The 19,099-nt window shown below is 34.6% G+C and overlaps 1 long non-coding RNA gene across 1 annotated transcript; it reads left to right on the forward strand.

The window, feature by feature from the left end:
- Nucleotides 1-363: 363 nt before the first annotated feature.
- Nucleotides 364-10,815, forward strand: LOC111408093. The gene is made up of 3 exons (XR_002705283.1): nucleotides 364-3,554; nucleotides 3,636-6,132; nucleotides 10,491-10,815. It is a non-coding gene; the product is annotated as an uncharacterized LOC111408093 (long non-coding RNA).
- Nucleotides 10,816-19,099: the final 8,284 nt, after the last annotated feature.

Consider the following 19,099-nt stretch of genomic DNA (forward strand, 5'->3'; position numbering starts at 1 on the left):
ATGAAAAATATTTTCTCACTTTTGGTCATGTGACCATATTTTCCTCAAAATCAAGGAAATTATTTTCTTTAGGAAGAGTAGGATTTTATTTTTCACGGAATTCACTATCTCTTTCTTTCTCTTATTTATCAACTATCTCATTAGAACGCGTAGAGAACAATTGTAATAAAATATCAAATATATTAAATTTTCAGCAACTTTTTCTTAAGCCCTCATTTGGCCCCCATTATATTACATTTCATTTTTCTGATATATTTCAACCACACAATCTTTCATAAAATAATATTACACGTAAATCGAAAAAATTTTCATAAAATAATATTACACGTAAATCGAAAATTTTTCCTTCTTTTTCAGCTATTTATTTAAAAAAAAATATTCCATCCATTTTCATTTCCAAAAAATGGGGGCCAAAAAATGCATAAATTTGATCCACTAACTCCAAATATCTGCGTCCGCCAGTGATGCTAGTCATATTAATTGCCAATTTGGAATACCAGCTTGGCTTATAGTGTGGTCCAAGAATGGGATCAGAGACCGAAGTACCTAGTTGGGCCTCGGGATCTTTATTAAGAATTCATGAGTGACCTCGTTAACCTGATTTTAACAAAGGTTTAATCGATCACTATTAGAAAAGGGAACAAGTCATGGTCCTGGTTTTTTTTAGCTTGGACATCAGCATCAAGTCCTAAGCTTAGTGAAGAGGTAAGCTGCATGCCAGTTGTCGATGTAATCAGGTTTTCCACCTAATAAGCAGTTATGAAGAGACATCCTCACTTCGGCCGATCTGACAAGTTTCAAGGATATCTGACAAAATGTCCAAACCAACGAGTTAATAAGGCACACTGTCCAATAATTGTATGACACTGATGGTGACTGACCTTACATATTGTACAAGGTGGCTAGAGGCTTTTGGTAAGCAGTGTTGTCTGCATTAAGCTCTTAACTCTGTTAAATTTAACTCATTCCATGTCTGACTCAAGCATTGGTCTCGGCGCTAAATTTCTTTATAGCTCAGTCCAACAGCCAAAAATATTTGAGTGTGATAGCATTTTTGGGTATTTTTCTGCTCCTTTCTTGTGAACTTCGATATTCGTTTGTAGAGGTATGAAGTATCTGAATGAGATGTGATATCTTACAGTGAGATAAAATATATAACTACCCATTGGCTGAATTCAAGATTGCATTTCCGGTAACAGTTTAGTTGTTCCTTGTCCATTTGAATTCTCTGATCAATGATGCAGAATGGTGGTGTTAGTATGATTCAATCATATTCACGTTTTATTCTATGGGATGTTCTTTGTGGTAATGGTAAGTTGCATGATGGAGTTCTTGGCACCCCCCCTCCTTGGATTCTCATATCTTTGCAAATACTTGGAGCTCTCATTTATTTCTTGAATGCTGACGCCCTGGTATGATGATTGATACATAATGACAATATTACAAGAATCTTTGGAAGGATTGGGTTTTTGGTGCCCTGAGATCTGGTATGCTCGTATTTTCAAGATATTGGTTATCGTGGATCTTTTTTGATGATTTTGACGGTTTTAGCTCTTTTTCCTTTGTATTGTGGGTATTTCTTTTTTGTTTTGGCAGATACAATCAGTCATTTGTTAATTTCAACTTCTAGATTGAGCATGTGAAATTTTAATGGTTTGATAGACCCCATCAAGACTCTCGTCTTTTCCAATACTTTGAATTTCTTGTTTATTATTAAAATCATAACAAGAAGATGTACTCATTTCTTGGCATGACGACAGATACACACCGGCAATTATTCCAAGAATCTTCTAAAGGATTGGGCCTGTGTTGCCTTTGCTTCGTCCGGGAAGTGGTATCCTCGTACTTTCGTAATACCAATTAGTTGAATCTTGGAATACTCTGACGATTTTTTTAATAGTTTTAGCCTGTTTTCTGTTTTTCATATGGGGTTTTTATACCTTGAGCTGGTGAATATTGTTCTGGTGCTTTGATGACTGCCCCAACCTTTAGTGTTTTGAACTCATTTCGCTTACTGGATTGAGAGTTGGAATTTAAAGTAGTTTGATGGAGTTTTTTCTCAAGTGGATTTTCGTATTTTTTGCAAAATATTTGGATATCGAGTTTAACATCTGCAGCTAATGTGTGATACTGTGATTTCCAACTATCACGATAGGTAATTCTTGGATCACCTTTTTTTCATCTTTTCTCTAACGTAATGCAATTTCCTGGTATCTGTTATAACAAATTGACATTTATTCCGGTATAATCTTTGGAAATAGGTTTTTGGTTCCGTTGCCTGTGGATTGAGGCCATTAACGTAATATACTGAATCCTTATAGTGAGTTATTTGCAGGAAATAGACTCAAAAGTATATAAATACTGGACGATTGCTCATGCGGACGACTTTGGTTATGGTTCCACCAGTTTTCCATTAGGCAGTATCTTGTTTCTCAAGGGATAAATATACTAAAGGTTTACAATCAGAATTAAGCGTTGCACTTTTGTCTTCGTCTATCTCGAATTCTTCTATTTTGCAAGCTGTTTGTAGTACGAGGCAAGTAGAAGAGAAATCTAGTCATTATTTTCTTGTTGTCCATACAGTGTTTTTCATATGCAGATGATATTTTGGAGGAATCAATTGGAGAATTGCACTTTTGTTAGTCCATCTATCTTGAATTCTTCTATTTTGTAAGCTGTTTGTTACTGAAGCAATATATAGGGTCATTATTTTCTGTGGTCTGTACACTGTTTTTCATATGGAGATTTTTTTTTTGAAGAATTGACTGGAGAAGTGACAAAATTTTCTCATCATGTTTTTCATCTGCTGCAGCAATAGCATTTGTCGTCTCTGTTCAGATGACAACGTATCTTGTCCTGTAAATCTGTTTATCGCTGATTCCTTTAACTAATTCTATTCAGATTTTTTTTTTTTAGTTTGAATTGTGCAGTTTTCAATTCAGTGGTTAGGACATGGGGTTGTTGGACTCACATTATTGCAGCTTGAATCTATGTAGTTGGTTTTAAATTCTATGACTTCGATTTCCATTGGTGAATTTCATGGATGCGGTTTGTTTGTTATTTTTGATCGGTAAAAAAGGATTTCATTGGTGTTTCCATGAGTTTCTTTGTTCCTTAGTATTTGCAGTCTATAAGTGGTCTTCAGGGTTGTGTGAAGCAATATATATATGATCTTCACTCTTGTATTGCTAAAGATGAATATCGGTTTCTTTGGCGCTTCATCCGCAGGTGGAATTATTGTGATTAATGATAATGGTCATTAATGAATAGGTGTAAGATTTTCCTCTTTTTTACTCGTTCATTTCTGGTTAAACAGTCTCAGTTTACGTTGTCAGGGTTTTAGGTGCAGATTGATCAGTTTATAAGGCAATCTGAAGGGAAACCTATTCGTATACTGCTACATTTGCACCACTCATTTTTAACCTTCCCCAGATGAATTGAATTGGACTTCTCTGTCTTTTCATATAAAAAGCCTTAGGTTCTTTGATGTTTCGTTACGTGCAGAAAGATTTCAACAGGAAGAGAATATTGCTGTAATGGGGATAACTTATAAGGTGTGTAAGGTGAAAATATGATTTTTGGTTACTAATATTATTGGCCTTTTTTTAATGAGTATGTTCTCTCTACCTCTCTAGACAGGATTATGTGATGCTGTCTATGTGGTCATGCTTTGATCGACTTTCCCAACTCCTTGGTTCTGATTAATTTTTCCCACATTTCTTTAAGGAAGCTTCAGAGAGCAGAGGTTATCTTTGTTTCTCGGGAAACTTCTGTCTAGCTGGACAGAGTGGAGGTGAAGCAACATTATTATTTTTACATGTTTGCTGGTTTTTATGAAATTTTTTCCAGTTGCTTGGAATGTGATCTTGACTCTTATATTGGTATGGAATCTGGTTTTCTTCTGTGCTTCCTCAGCTGCTGGTGAAAATCCTTATGGTCAAAGATAATGGATATCAATGTAACAAGGGTGTAGAATTTTCTTTTGTTTTCTCCTTGTTCATTTATGTTTCAACATTCTCAGTTTGTGTTTTGGGAGAGTTCTGGTGGAGATTGATCATTTCATGGGGAAACCTATTTTTTGTTTACTTGCGGCCACATTTGCACCTGTGGTTCAAGACCATTTCCCCTCTCTGGTGAGATTTTGCGTGTACTTCATAGATAACCTTCCTGAATGTGGTTCTCTCTACTTTTTTAAATGAGTCATGATCAACTTTTCCCTTCCTTGAAGAAAATTTTTCCCGGTATTTCTTTCCATCCCATATTATGGATCAAGATGGAAATTCAAAAGCAATTTCGAGTTAGAATCACATAGCAATTTAAAATATGCATTGACACATATGTAGGAGCTGTCGTGTTATAAACTTACTTTTCAATCTGCCGTTATTAATATTTGAGGGTGATCAAATTCTTGATAATCAAGTTCTTCAAGCATTTTTCTTTCTTTCTTTCTATTTATTTATTTATTTTTATTTATATAGTTAGAGAATAAGTGGGCATGTTGACAACTATTCGAAGAATCTTTGGAATGATTAGGTTTTTGGTTTCATTGCCTATAAATTGAGGCCATTAATTTTTCCTGAAATGGCAGTTTGCTCCTAGGTCTGTAACTAAATCGTTAGTGAGTGCATGAAATATATAAATCCTGGGTGTTAATCATACAGACAACTTTGGTTCTGGTTCCGTCAGCTTGTCCATTAGGCCAACATCAACAACTGAAGGGATATTTCCAAGGCTATAGGTTTAAAATCAAAATTAAGTGTTGCACTTTGGTCGTGCAAGCTTAGTGTTTAAAGTACAATGCAGTTCTGAAGCATATTTTGAGGGTGTTTGGGAGCCATTTTTATGTAAAAATGTATCTTGGAATAGTAAATTGATGGGAAATGTGTGGTTAAAAAATAAGAAAAAGTTTTTGATTTACGTGTAATAATATTTTAATGAAAAATGTGTGGTTGAAAAGAAGAGAGAAAAATATATTTTGAAAAAAATGGGTACCATGCTTTGGTTTATACAGTGTTTTTCAAATGCAGATGATATGTTATAGGAATCCATTAGAGAATGGACGTGAGATTCTCATGTTTTAGGAATCCATTAGAGAATTGACATAAGATTCTCATGTTTTTGATTTGCAGTAACAGATTTTGTTCTCTTTTTAGATGACGGGGTTCTATCCTTGTCAATCTTTTTATGTCTATTTCTCTTACAATACCTAGATTTTCTTCCCTATTTACTAACCTGACTTCCCTCAAAAAAATTAATGGACAGTTGTTTCTTGGAAAGTTCTTTTACAGGTTTCTGTGAAGAATTGTTTTGCTAAAAATGAAGATTTTGTTTACTGTACATTTGCACTAGCCATCCACCCCCCGGGCTGTTTTTTCTCTAAATGATATGAAATGTAGACTGCTTTTGATCAATTTCATATAGAATCCTTAGATATCTTTATAGAGAAGTATATTTTCTTTATTGCTACAAAAGGATTTTGCGAATGCTATCTATCTGGTCATATGTTTATCAATGTTCCCAATTCCTTGATTCTGCTTTATTGTTTCAAGCATTTTCCCAGTTATTAATGCCTCTTGTGACTGCATTCTCAACATAGAAAAATCAATGTTTGGCATGCTTATGAAGTTGACATAAAAGGCGGTCAAGAAGCTTTAGTTATTTATTTGATGTTATAACAACATCGTTCCCACTTCTCATTGATATTTCTGCTTAAATGAATATTGTGGGAGACCTTTCTAATCCGTGCACAGGAATATTCACTTTTGCACAAGAATATCCGGACATGCAGTAGCAGGAAATTCTTTTCCACAATTCAGTGCAGCTCTACCAGGTTGGGAAATCGGCTTTGGGGGTGTGTAAGAAGTCAAGTGACTTAATATTTGTCAGTTCCATGGCTATCTACATTTACTTACAGGGACATGTACAATATTCCTGTGGTGTTGCTAATGTTTTGAGGTTATGTTGGGCTCTCTTACAGCACACTGATAACATTGATCAACTTTCTGTGACTATTTACTGTTCACATCCACTCAGTGAAGTGCCGTGGCAGCTGGAGTCCACGCACCGGATTCATACTAACCGTGATAAAAAAAAGGTTTCTTCGCTGGGGTTGATGGAACTCTTTATTCTTGGGTATGAAGTATGCTACTTGATTCAATTGTCAACTAAATCAAATTTAGTAGTACAGCTTTTTGAAGTTATAGTTAGTTCCTTTATCCATGTTAGTTCAGTAATATATCTGAAATAAATAATTCTTGTTCCTTCTTTAGAAGTCAAAATGCTCACTTAGATCACCTGTTGTCCTGCCCAAAACATAGGAATTGTTAGAAATATAAAAGAATGTTCATTATACCAGTATATTTCTTTCTCCATTTCACAATTTTCTTTCAAAATTTCTCTATTTTGGTAATAAGTTGAAAATTTGCTTATGTGCACCATTGTTATAAACTCAAAGAGTTCCCGCGTAGGCAACATTAATGTTAGGGTTTTGGTTGAGATGCCAATGAGAAAGAACAGGGAGAAATAAGAAATATTTAAGAGAGCTTATGGATTTTGGCTTGATTCATAGTGAGATGTTTAGGATGCATGTTGTAAGTCCGCCTGTGTTGCATGTTTGCTAAACACAGTCTGTCCCAAGCTCGGGAAAGAAGGAGGGTTGAATCGAATTATGGTGCAGTTTCTATATAAGTGAAGGTCTCTCGGGGAGTGCTTGAGTATGTGATTATTTTGGCCAATTATTAGTGTGACTTATCGCCATTTTTTATTGCACATATTTTCTTGGCAATATTGGTTGTGGTTGTGTTCATTAAATTTCAGTATTCCTCTTTTCTCTCTTCCTTTTCCAATCTTCTGTGAAGTTCATTGATGTGATATTAAAAAGGAGCAGTTTTTTTGTTTTTTGTTTTTTGTTTTTCAAGGTTTAGCTTACTAAAAAACCTAGCTATGGAGATCAAAAAGACCCCCATGAACGAACCCATATCTTCAAAGGGTAAATGATGAGCATTGTAACGACTCTTTTTGACAAGGCTGGATCAGATCATCACTACGTGGTAGCCAGCTAGCAAGCCAACTAGGTCCATACTTCATGTCATTGAACCTTGGCAACCGGACTGACATACCACCTTGAAGTCCTCGCTTCCCTCTTCGCAACCCACCCAAGCTCTTGCCATAACACCAACTGATTTGGTCAAAAATTCAAGCCAAAATGGGATGACCAAGCACAAAAAATGGCCGGAAGTGTTAAGAGTCACCACTTTTGGACAACCAAAACTCTACCCTTCAGCCACCTTGGCTGTCGGACCGACATACCACCAACCCATTTGGTCGAAAATTCAAACCAAAATGGGATGACAAAGCACAAAAAATGGTCGGAAGTGTCAGAGTCACCACTTTTGGGCCACCAAAACTCTACCCTTCGGCCACCTTGGCTGTCGGACCGACATACCACTTTGAAGCTCCCACTTCCCTCTTCGCAATCCATCCAAGCTTCGGTCATAACACCAACCGATGCGGTCGAAAATCCAAGCCAAAATGGGCAGCCTGGAACATTAAAAAATGAAGATTCCAGCCATTTTTTGTGCTTTCGGTCGCTCATTTTGGCTTGAATTTCCAACCATATTGGTTGGTGTTATGGCTGGAGCTTGGGGGGTTACAAAGAGGGAAGCGAGGGCTTCAAGGTGGTATGTCGGTCCGACGGCCAAGGTGGCCGGAGGGTGGATTTTGGTGGTCCATGAGTGATGGCTCTAAGGTGGTTTAGGGGTTGGAAAGTTCAGTGACTTTTGGGAAATTTTTTGCAAAGCTCAGTGAGACTTCTGAGAAGCATTTTACAAAGTTCAATGACCATTTAGATGATTTTTAAAGTTCAGTAGCCCCTTGAAAACCTTTTGCAAAGTTCGGTGACTATTAGCATAATTAACCCGAAGTTTCAAACTGTAACCACAATATGAAAACATAATTACTTGTGAAGGAATCATGGTAGATGTGAGGTTGCATATAGAAGATACGTTGAGGAGTGCTGACTGTAGTTGCCATCGTAATTGGTTGTATTTGAGAAAACTGGGCCTGGATAAATTGATTTATAAACATTATTCATATAATTATTGAAAATGTATACCATAAATTGAGAAGCATAAAAATCAACGTAAAGTGAGAGCATATATATCAACATAATGATTATGGTGTCTCGTTTAATGTTAAAAAGTAGATTTTAAAGTGTAGTTAAGTAATTAGTCAGTGCGTACAAAATAATGCTTTGTAGGATAATTCCAGAATACTCACATGGGGTGGAGTCCATGTAAATAAAATATTATTAAAAAAATAATCACCCACCGTTTATTGTGCATGACCTGTAAGATCCCTGTGAAAGCAACCATGTACGTCGAGTGGGGCTCATTTTACTTAAGGCCATTTAAGTAAATAATAAAAATGTGGTGTAATAAGTAAATTTTGTGGTAACAATATTTTTAGCCCCGACTAGAACTAGCAATCATCTTTCATTATAAATTGGAATATCAAAAATGTCTACTTTGTGTTGAGTGTCAAAAATTTAGGTACACCAAGGTCTTTTAATTAAAATTTTTAATTGACAGGACATGTACAGTCCAAAATGCCTGCAACAGTGTGGGGCCATTTCCTGCATATAATGGTTGGATATTTCCTTATAATTACACGAGAATCGCTGTCAAACGCGCTAAGATTATATTATGTACATATTATATTTGTTTCTATTTTTCTCTCTCTTTTATTGTTTATTTTTAAGAAAAAATAGTTTGTAACTAAAGATACTTAGAATTTTTTTGCTTTTTTCAACCATTTTTTATGTAAATATCTATTTGTAATTAAAATATAAATTTTTATATAAAAGTAATTTATAACTAGATATTAATATATAGATGGGGCATGTTCTGAAATTCAGGGGATGCATCCACTCCCTGTAGTTAGAGATGACAAAAAAACTTGCTCAACCCGATACCCGTGGAGCTCCACCGGAAATGGAGTAGGTAATGTCCTTTCTAACCAGATACATGGGATGGGTATGGGACAAGGGTCATTGTCCCAAAACGGGTATGGGACAGGAACAGAAAACATAGTCCCCGCCTCATTTAATATTAATTTCAAATTTAAGTTTTTATTCAAACAGAAATAATAGATTTATCATTATTTTTAAAGAGAACAAAAGTTGTTTTTAATCAATTGGTAAAAAAGTAATACTATTTACTAAGGACATAAAATATAAAAGCAAAATAAAAAATAAAAAATAAAAAGAAAAGAAAAAATAAATGGGACATGAGACTTGCCTTGCCCCATCTCGCTTTAATTGGGTATGAGTATGAGGTAAGATAACAAAAATATCCAATGGGACTGGATGAGAATGACCGATCCGTTCCATACCTGTTTCGTTGTCATCCCTACCCGTAGTCTCCTGTTCCCTCTACTATTGTTTAGCAGTCAAGGGTAAACGTAGAGTAACTCTTTCATTTGCTAGCAAGTGTTCGCTATACTTATTACGATTTATTGTTTTGTAAATATTTTGGTAATCTTAATACAGCCTATTCTTTCTTAAATTAACATGACAACATAAATGATAGATATACATGCACATTTATGCTTTGTGCTTGAGTGTGACAGTATATTCGTAATTTTCTTAATATGCGGAAATTGTCTACTTTAAACATGTCAATTTGCCATGTCATTCTCTAAGCAAGTTCATTTCCAGATCACATTTTCTACGAACCAAAAGCAGCGATAAAGTCAATAAATTTTAAAATCATCATTGTCATTTCCCAGTTTTTATTTTTTTTATTTTTATTTTTATTTTAAGTAATGTAAACTTGGCCAAGGAAATTCTAGAAATAAGAAGAAGTTGAAGATCATTAAGAAGTTTTAAAAGTATGAAGATGAATTTATGACTTAGTCAAAATTCAAATTGATTAAGCAAAATTTTTTTATTAGATAAAAGAATTTTATATGGTTAAGGAAAAGCTCGTCATTAGTTGAGAGTTATTGAAAGAGTTACTTAAACCATTTTGAATTCTTCATCTATTAAGAAGGTGGAAGTTACTTAACCATCTTGAACTTTTCTTCTATCAATGGAGGTGAAAGTTAAGTAATTCATCTTGAATACTTCTTTCATTAAAGCAGTGGAAGAAAGTTACTTATCAACTTGAGCTCTTCTTAGTTTTTTCTTATAATTAGATGTATTGGTATGTATTTTTATTTATCAGGTAGAAGAGAAATTTTCATGTTTGTATGAGTTTTTTTTTGAGTGAGAGAGAGAGAGAGAGAGAGAGAGAGAATTGCTCTATTATACTAGTTATATATTGCGTGATTAATGAAAGTTTGATTATTTGAGTGAAAAGTAATATTCTATCACAACTTTTAATTTATCATTTTTGGGGCAAAATTTGATCAATGATTGAGAAATTCTGCAAGGCAATTAGGCTACATACGTGCTTAACGTCAGTATTTTATATCATTCTTCTTCTTTTCAGCACCTGAAGTGGGACCAAAGAAAGGTTGAACAGAATTCGGTAAGGGAGAAAATTAGAAGATGAAGAGAATTCAAGTTTGATAAGAGATAGTACTGGAGATAATGAAGAAAGGCTTAGTACCTTACCTGAATGTGTTCTTTGTCACATACTATCTTTCATATGTTGTTCAGACATGTGTGTTGTCCAAACGATTTAAGAACCTTTGGTCCTCGCTCCCGTCATTAACTTTGATACTACTTCGTTCAGTAAATTGTCATCTTTTAACAAGTTTATGGATCGAACACTAACTCTTCGTGACAATTCTAGTAGGGTTTACGACTTCAAATTTTGTAATGAATAAAACCTTCTTTCCATCTTTTCTAGTGAGTCATTATTATTATAAAACTGCAACATGTCAATTAATTCAGTGCTAAAATTTTACTAGTATAAATCGTCATCTTGTAGGGAAGTTGAATTATTATTTTTATTTGAAGAGTTTAAAATGTAATATATAAATGAGCATTACAACTATAATGTGGAAAAACCTAACCAATCTATCCAAAGCTTCTTCAACACCACAAATGAAGTATCCTATGATGTTGAGCTCAAATTTGTGCCACACCGAATCATACATCATCATCCACGGGAATGACAATGGATATACCGAAAGAAGATCAGCTAGAAGCCACCAAGAATTTCGTTGGAGATATGAAATACTCCCACTAGGTTATCTCTTTATACTTTCTCTCTATTGTTATGCCAAGTTCAGATGAAAAAAGTAAAGAAGTCTTGTAATTATAGAGTCAAATCCATTTGAATTTAAATTCAAATATTGTACTATGGTTAAGAGTGAATGTGACAAGACTAGTATAGGAGAATTGACCACAATCCACTTCAATCTTTCTAGACCAATCAACTTGTAGCAATTAGATGGTGTGATCCACCTCACATCATCATCATTATTATTTGTTATGATTTGACTTTAACGATACTTGACACACAAGAACGTTAATAATGCTATATTGGGCTTCCCAGTAGGTAAATGTTTCTCTTTTGCCAAGTAGTGATCCCCAAAACATGGCAACTCAAGGCTCGGGGCCGAGGATACACCTCAAGCATGAGGCCTAATGTCTCTCTCGCACGAGCTTTTCACTCCGATAACAAACTAGGACTAGTATTTGGATGGTGTAGTTCCATCGCATATCAATTACGGTGTAACACTCCTACTACATTGATCGACTTTTAGCATATAGAAAAGGGACTCCTAAGTGAACCAGGATTGTTAGGGATGACAATGGGCTGAGCCAGCTCTGCTCGGCCCTTTAACCCACAAGCTCGGCTTGGGCTCATGGCTCGTGAAAGACGATTTGAGCTCGAGCTTGCCCATGAACCATTCGCAAGCTTGTGATTTTTTTAATTAAAAAAAATTTGGTAAATCTGCAAGCTTGTGATTTTTTTAATTAAAAAAAAATTTGGTAAATTTGCACATTTTTTGAACTTTTTTTTGTAAATTTGCATTTTTTTTTACGAGCCTACGAATGGGTCTGCCCACGAACCGCTCGAGAGCTCGTGATCTTTTTAATTTTTTAATTTTTTGATAAATTTGCACATTTTTTAACCATTTTTTTTTTATAAATTTGCATATTTTTTTATGCTCATGGGCACACGGTTCATGAGCCGCTCGTGGGCTCAGCTGATGGGATTGAGCCCCCTACTCGACTTCGGTGCTTGAGGCCGGACTGTCCCCAAGCCGAGTTTTAACGAGCCGCTCGACCCGTTTGACATCCCTAAGGATTGCGCCTATATTAGATCACATATCACTGCTTGTCAAGAATGTCCTAATCATACAAAGGCAACTCTCCTAAAACATTATATAGACCTCTTAATTCATGATTAAGTCATACCCTTTTGTACAAAATTTGTTACTCCCTCTCTCTCGGAAAAAACTTAGTTAGGGTGGTCACACCACGTAGCGGTGTGCCACCTCGATAGGTGGGCCACTACACACCTCCAGGTGTGTGGGCCATCCGCAGAGGTGGCGCCTCGAGGTTGGGCAGTCTCACCACGTGAATGGTACGACCGCCCCACCCAAATTTCTCTCCTCTCTCTCTCTCTCACACACACAATCTGACATCTTTATTTCAAATATTTTGAAAGCTCTAACGAAGGTATCGTAGCTCCTCGCATTTTTCATTGAGTATTATGGTATGATTATTGCTATCCATATATCAATCTCATTACACTTCGCCCTTGATTGTTTTGGATAAAAATTAGATTTTTAGTAGATTTTGACAAAAGTTGGTGAAATGTATGAAAAGTGAAAAAAATTTGGCTTTCATAAGATATGTGGTTAAAAATGAGTCTGGAAAAATAATTTGTGATCAATGGGGCGAAATAGGGGATTCAAATCATGCATCATCAAGTATGAATATTGGTAGCATTAATTTCTCAAATAACTAAGGAAATTAACTGTCCATATAAAATAAGGAATGTTTCTCTTTTGGTGAGAAAGACACTCAGTAAGTTCCTTCATGGAGACACAAAGTTAATAAGAGAAACATAGGTTCAAAAACTTGATATGGCCAGAACTTACAATTATACTTTCAAAAGATTCCTTCAATTTTTGAATGTCAATGTTTAGTCTGTATATTTATTTATTTATTATTATTTTATTTTATTTTTTTGAAAATTCACCACATACCTAATTTTGAATATATATTCATATTATACTACTGTATATATTTTTAAGCCAAAATTGCTGCATTTTATTAGTAAAAATAAAAAAACACGAAATTGCTTCCATCATCCATTACACGATTCCATGGCTATAATTACTTCCCCAAACATGTCTCAACATTCCCGGCTAAGAAATAAACTTTTGTATCTACAATCTACTTTAAATAATCGATCAAACACGTCCCAACTATCACTGGTTAACTTTCCCAAAAAATCATCAATATTGTGCTCTTACTCTTTATGGAAAAAAATCAAAAGTTTCATCAAAATTGAGGTATTTTCCCTTTAAATCGTATTAAAACCTTTTTTCACATCCCAAATCTAGGTTAGATTTCACTGAGTGTGTCTAGAAATTGATTACCATGCTACGATTCGCATTTACCCAACTATCCTACGATTATGAAATCTCTAAATTCTAATAGCCATGAAAATTTTTTATAGTTCTTGAAAATCATACAAATTATCCTTTTCCTTTTATCATATAAATTGGATGGTATACCACAAGACAATTACAGTTGAGTGCTGGAAAAATTCCATCATATGGGGCCATACATGCATATATATTAAAATGTGTAGTGCTATTTTTAAAGTTTAGTTGATAAGGTGATCCATTAAGTTTAATTTTGAACTAATTGATATTAATTCTCATGGGATTAAAGTGTAGAGACTGGAATAATTATTTTAAATTAATAAGGGGACAATTTAAAATAAATGAAAGATAATAATCAATTATTTAATATGGGACATGGTCCCCAATTGCACGTGATTTTTAGAATTCTCTGCATCCCCATCAAAAGAGAACGGATTTCAAGAAATCACGTAGCAGTTGGAAAATCATAATCGGTTTTAGAAAATTTAGATCTATGGATGTATTTATTTTATTTTCTCATTGATTTCAACATAAAGATTCAAGAATCTGGTTCGTTTCGATTTCCTATAAGTGGTATCAGAATTCAGAGCCACTCCATTGTTGAATTCTTTGAGAAATTGCAAGATTTAATGTTACTACAGTTTTATATTACGAATTAATTTTTTTGGATCAAGATCTTGCAATATTTGTTTAAGAATTTTCAGATTTGACAACATTGAATATATTTTTCTTGAATTTGAAAATTGTTTGGGATACTAATTTTTTTTTTAATATTCTTTTGGATCTGTTATTTGTTGAATTAGAGCATTATTTTATATATTGTTCATGATTATAATTCAAGAACTAGGTTAAAATTTTCTAAAATCAGTTTCTGATTTTCAATTTTTTTGGATAAAAAACATAAAATTAGATAGCAGCAATGCTAGGTACTGCGGTCGGTTGCGGCGCCAACGACCGTCGCCATTAAGAAAGAGAGATACAGTCTTCATTTTTTTTTCAGAGGATGGATTTTTTGGGGGCAGGGCTTGAGGTACAATTTTGGTATTCTCAGGCCCTTGGTTGCAATTCAAAATTAGGGTTAATTATATTTTTCAAAATAAAAATTTACATTTTAGTCCCTAATGTTTTTGATCCATCCAAATTGGACCTTTAAGGTTACGTGTTTAATAATCCAGGTCCTAAATTTTGAAAATTATTTAATTTAGGTCATTAAAGTTCTGAAATTTGTAATTAAAGCCCTTAATGTTTATAACTAATTAAAATTGGCCCCAAAGTTTTAAGCTTTTTAAAATTTGATCCCTAAAGTTTTGAATTATTAACCCTTGGGCCCCTAAAGTTTTCAAAGGCATCTAGTAATGCAAAATTAATGATTCTCTTTCTCAAATTATGGCACTAAGGACTCTTTCAAGAGAAATAATTGAGATTTAATTATGTGAGACAGTCAAATTCGAATAATTTGGTAAATCATTCATAATGAATTAAGGCTATCTAACATTTTTTTAATAAACTAATTGAAACAATATGTTACCAAATTGACCTCTTTTGTATAGATTGGTTTGTATGGGATGTTTAGATGTAGTGTGTGTATTTCTTCATGCGAGTATTAGCCAGCACAAAGGAAGGTTAATACTTGGCTGAATTACATATACGCCTACGGTGGTAAATGTGTGCCAATTATAAGGTTTCCATGTGAATAATAAATCAATCCAAAGATGGTTTTATTATTTGACAGGAGTTATTTTCAATGTTTGATCACTGTACTGAGAGTACCACTAGTAATTAATATTACTATCTAAAGACTTGATATTAATGTTGCACTAGGTATCTTGAGATGAGACTTGTTATTATTTGAATTTATTGTACATTAAGTATGGATATGAGCATGATTATTTGTTTCTTTTTGTTTTCTATACAGCGAATTCATCTACTACCACAATATTTGCTAATATCAATTCCATTTTCATGCTTAATGGGACAAACTTCAAGGATTGGAAGGAGAACGTATTGATCGTTCTTGGCTGCATGGATCTTAACCTTATACTTCAGATTGAGGAACCCACTACTCTTACGAAAGAAAGTTCTCCTGATGAAAAGAGGAACTTTGAGAAGTGGGATTGCTCAAATCGCACGAGTCTAATATCATTAAGCACGGCATTCAGGAAACCTTTACAGGTGCAATATCCGAAGAGATAACTAATGCTAAGGAGTTCCTTACCAAAATTGAGGAACGTTGTACGAAAAATGATAAGGCTTTAATAAGCACACTTTTGCAAAGCTTGATTTCAATAAAGTATAAGGGCAAAAGGAACATAAGAGAGTACATCATGGAGATGTCTCACATTACTTCAAAACTTAAAGGGCTAAAGTTTGAGTTGTCTGATGACTTGCTCGTGTATTTGGTATTGATCTCGCTTCCTGCACAGTTCAATCAATTTAAGGTCAGTTATAACTGTCAGAAGGAGAAATAGTCTCTAAATGAGTTCATTTCATATTGTGTGCAAGAGGAAGAAAGGTTGAAACAGGATAGAACTAAAGTTGCTCACTTGGCAAGCACTTCTAAGGATAATGGCAAGAAAAAAAAGAAGAAATATGAAGCTGCTCCTAAGGGTCCAACACAAAAGAAACAGAAGGAAGATAAATAAACTTGTTTCTTTTGCAATAATACTAGATATGTAAAGAAGAACTGTGCCAAATATCATGCATGGCAGATACAATTCTTACTTTGGTCTGTTCTGAGAATAATTTAGCTTCAGTACCTAGAAACACTTGGTGGATGGACTCTGGTGCTACTATTCACATAAGTGTTTCTATGCAGGGCTGCTTGAGCCAACAAAAACCAAGTGATGGTGAAAGATACATCTATGTGGGTGATGGCAAATCGGTGGAAGTTGATGTAATAGGCACTTTTAGGTTATTATTGGGAACTGGTCATTATTTGGATTTGGAAGACACTTTTGTTGTGACGTCTTTTAGACGGAATTTAATTTTTGTTTCTTTGTTGGAAAAATTTAGATATTGTCATTCATTTGGAAACAATCAGTTTAGTCTTTCATTAAATTCCAACATTATTGGTATTGGCTGATTATGTGCATATTATCTATATTTACTTGATATAATTGCATCATATAATGAAACCTTGCATGTGGAATCACGTGGTACTAAACACAAATTAAATAAAGAAAATTAAGCAAAATTATGACACAAGCGCTTAGGTCATATCTCAAAAGCTAGAGTTGAACGACTTGTGTCAGGTGGTATTTTGGATTCCCTTAACTTCATGGATTTTGATGTACGTGTTGACTGTATCAAGGGAAAACAGACCAAAACAAAGAGATTAGGTGTAAGAAAACTTCAGACGTCTTCGAATTGATACACACTGATATTTATGGGCCATTCCCTACGACTTCTTGGAATAGTCAACAATATTTTATATCATTCATAGACGATTACTCACGTTATAAGTATCTATATCTCATCCATAAAAAATCTGAGTCACTGGACATGATCAAAGCCTTTAAAATCGAGGTTGAGAATTAACTCAACAAAAGGATAAAGAACGTTAGATCTTATCGTCGTGATGAGTACTACGGCAAATGTGATGGATCAAGTGAACAATGTCCAGGATCATTTGCTAAATACCTAGATGAGTGTGGAATCGTCCCACTGTATACCATGCCAGGATCACCTAGCATGAATTGTATAGCTGAAAGACGAAACATGACTCGTAAAGACATGGTAAGGAGTATGATAAGTCATTCCACCTTACCAAAATCACAATGGGGAGAGGCATTATAGACTGCAGGTTATATTCTGAACAAAGTACCAACTAAGGCTTCTGCTAAAACACCTTTTGAGCTTTGGACAAGTATAAAGCCTAGTCTAAAGCATTTTCATATTTGGGGATGTCTAGCTGAGGCAAGACCTTATGGGCCATATGAAAAGAAATTGGACTCCAAAACAGTCAACAATTATTTTATTGGTTACTCTGAGCGATCTAAGGGCTATAAATTTTATGATCCCACACTTATGTCAATTTTTGAAATGGGGAACTAAAACATTTTTCGAGGATGTTGAGTTTGGAAGAAGAAATAAGGTTACAGACATTGTCTTTGAGGAAGAAATTGAGGAATGATCGATTTCGATTCCTACTATTACTTTTGCAAAGTACATGTTTCTATACCTGTCGCTGGTCAAGAAGCATATCCAGAACCTCAACAAGACAATGTTAAAGAAACACACATCCAAAATGAGGTAATTATTCTAGAAATACAAATTCATCAACCTCAAGAACTAATGCCATTAAGGAGATCCACGAGAGAGAGGAAAAATGTTATTCCAGATGATTTTATAGTGTTTCTCTAAGAACATGATGAAAATAATGGAATGGTGGAAGATGATCCAATCAAGTTTAGGATGAGGAGTATAAATCTATGCAAGACAATAAAGTTTGGGATGTAAAGCCCATTGGTTGTAAATGGATTTTTAAATCCAAAAGGAATTCAAATGGTAATGTGGAAAGATATAATGCTCGTCTTGTGGCTAAGGGCTACCCAAAAGGAAGGCATCGATTTCAAAGAGACTTTCTCTCCAGTTTTAACGAAAGACTCTTTCAGGACAATTATGGCACTTGTTACGCACTTTGATCTTGAGTTACATCAAATGAATGTTAAGATGGCGTGTCTCAATGACGACATTGATGAGACGATCTATATGGTGCAACCAGAAAACTTCATGTCAGGAGACTCGAAGAATATGGTTTGCAAATTAAAGAAATCCATCTATGGACTCAAATAAGCTTCCCGTCAATGGTACCACAAATTTCATCAAGTCATTATCTCATTTGGTTTTGAAATGAATGTCGTTGATGATTGTGTATATCACAAGTTCAGTGGGAGTAAGCATAGATTTTGTATGTTGATGACATAATGCTTGCCACTAACGATATAGGCATTTGCACAAAACCAAGAGATTTTTATCAAAAAATTTTGAGATGAAAGATCTTAGTAACGCTTCTTTTGTATTAGGGATTCAGATACATCGGGATCGTTCTTGAGGTATTCTTGGATTGTCACAAAAGAGCTATATCGATAAAGTATTTAAAATGTTTGGAATGCAAGACGGTAAATTAGATGACACCCTTGTTGCTAAGGGAGACAAATTTAGTCTCAAACAATGCCCGCAAAGTGATCTTGAAGCTAAGGAAATGCAAAAGATCACCTATGCATCAGCTATTGGGAGTTTGATGTATGCTCAAGTTTGTACATGTCCGGACATAACATTCATTGTTAGAGTACTAGGCAGATATTTAAACAACCCTGGGATGGATCATTAGAAAGTAGCCAAAAGGGTTATAAGGTATTTAAAGATAACAAAGGATTATATGCTCACATATAACAGATCGGACCAGTTAGAGATCATAGGGTACTCCGATTCTGATTTTACTGGTGCCAAGACAGTAAAAGATCCGCAGGCAATATCTATCTGTTAGTTGGAAGAGTGCCAAGCAGACACTCATAGCTTCTTC

This window comes from Olea europaea, chromosome 13 (genome assembly GCF_002742605.1).
Source record: "Olea europaea var. sylvestris chromosome 13, O_europaea_v1, whole genome shotgun sequence".
NCBI lineage: Eukaryota > Viridiplantae > Streptophyta > Magnoliopsida > Lamiales > Oleaceae > Olea > Olea europaea.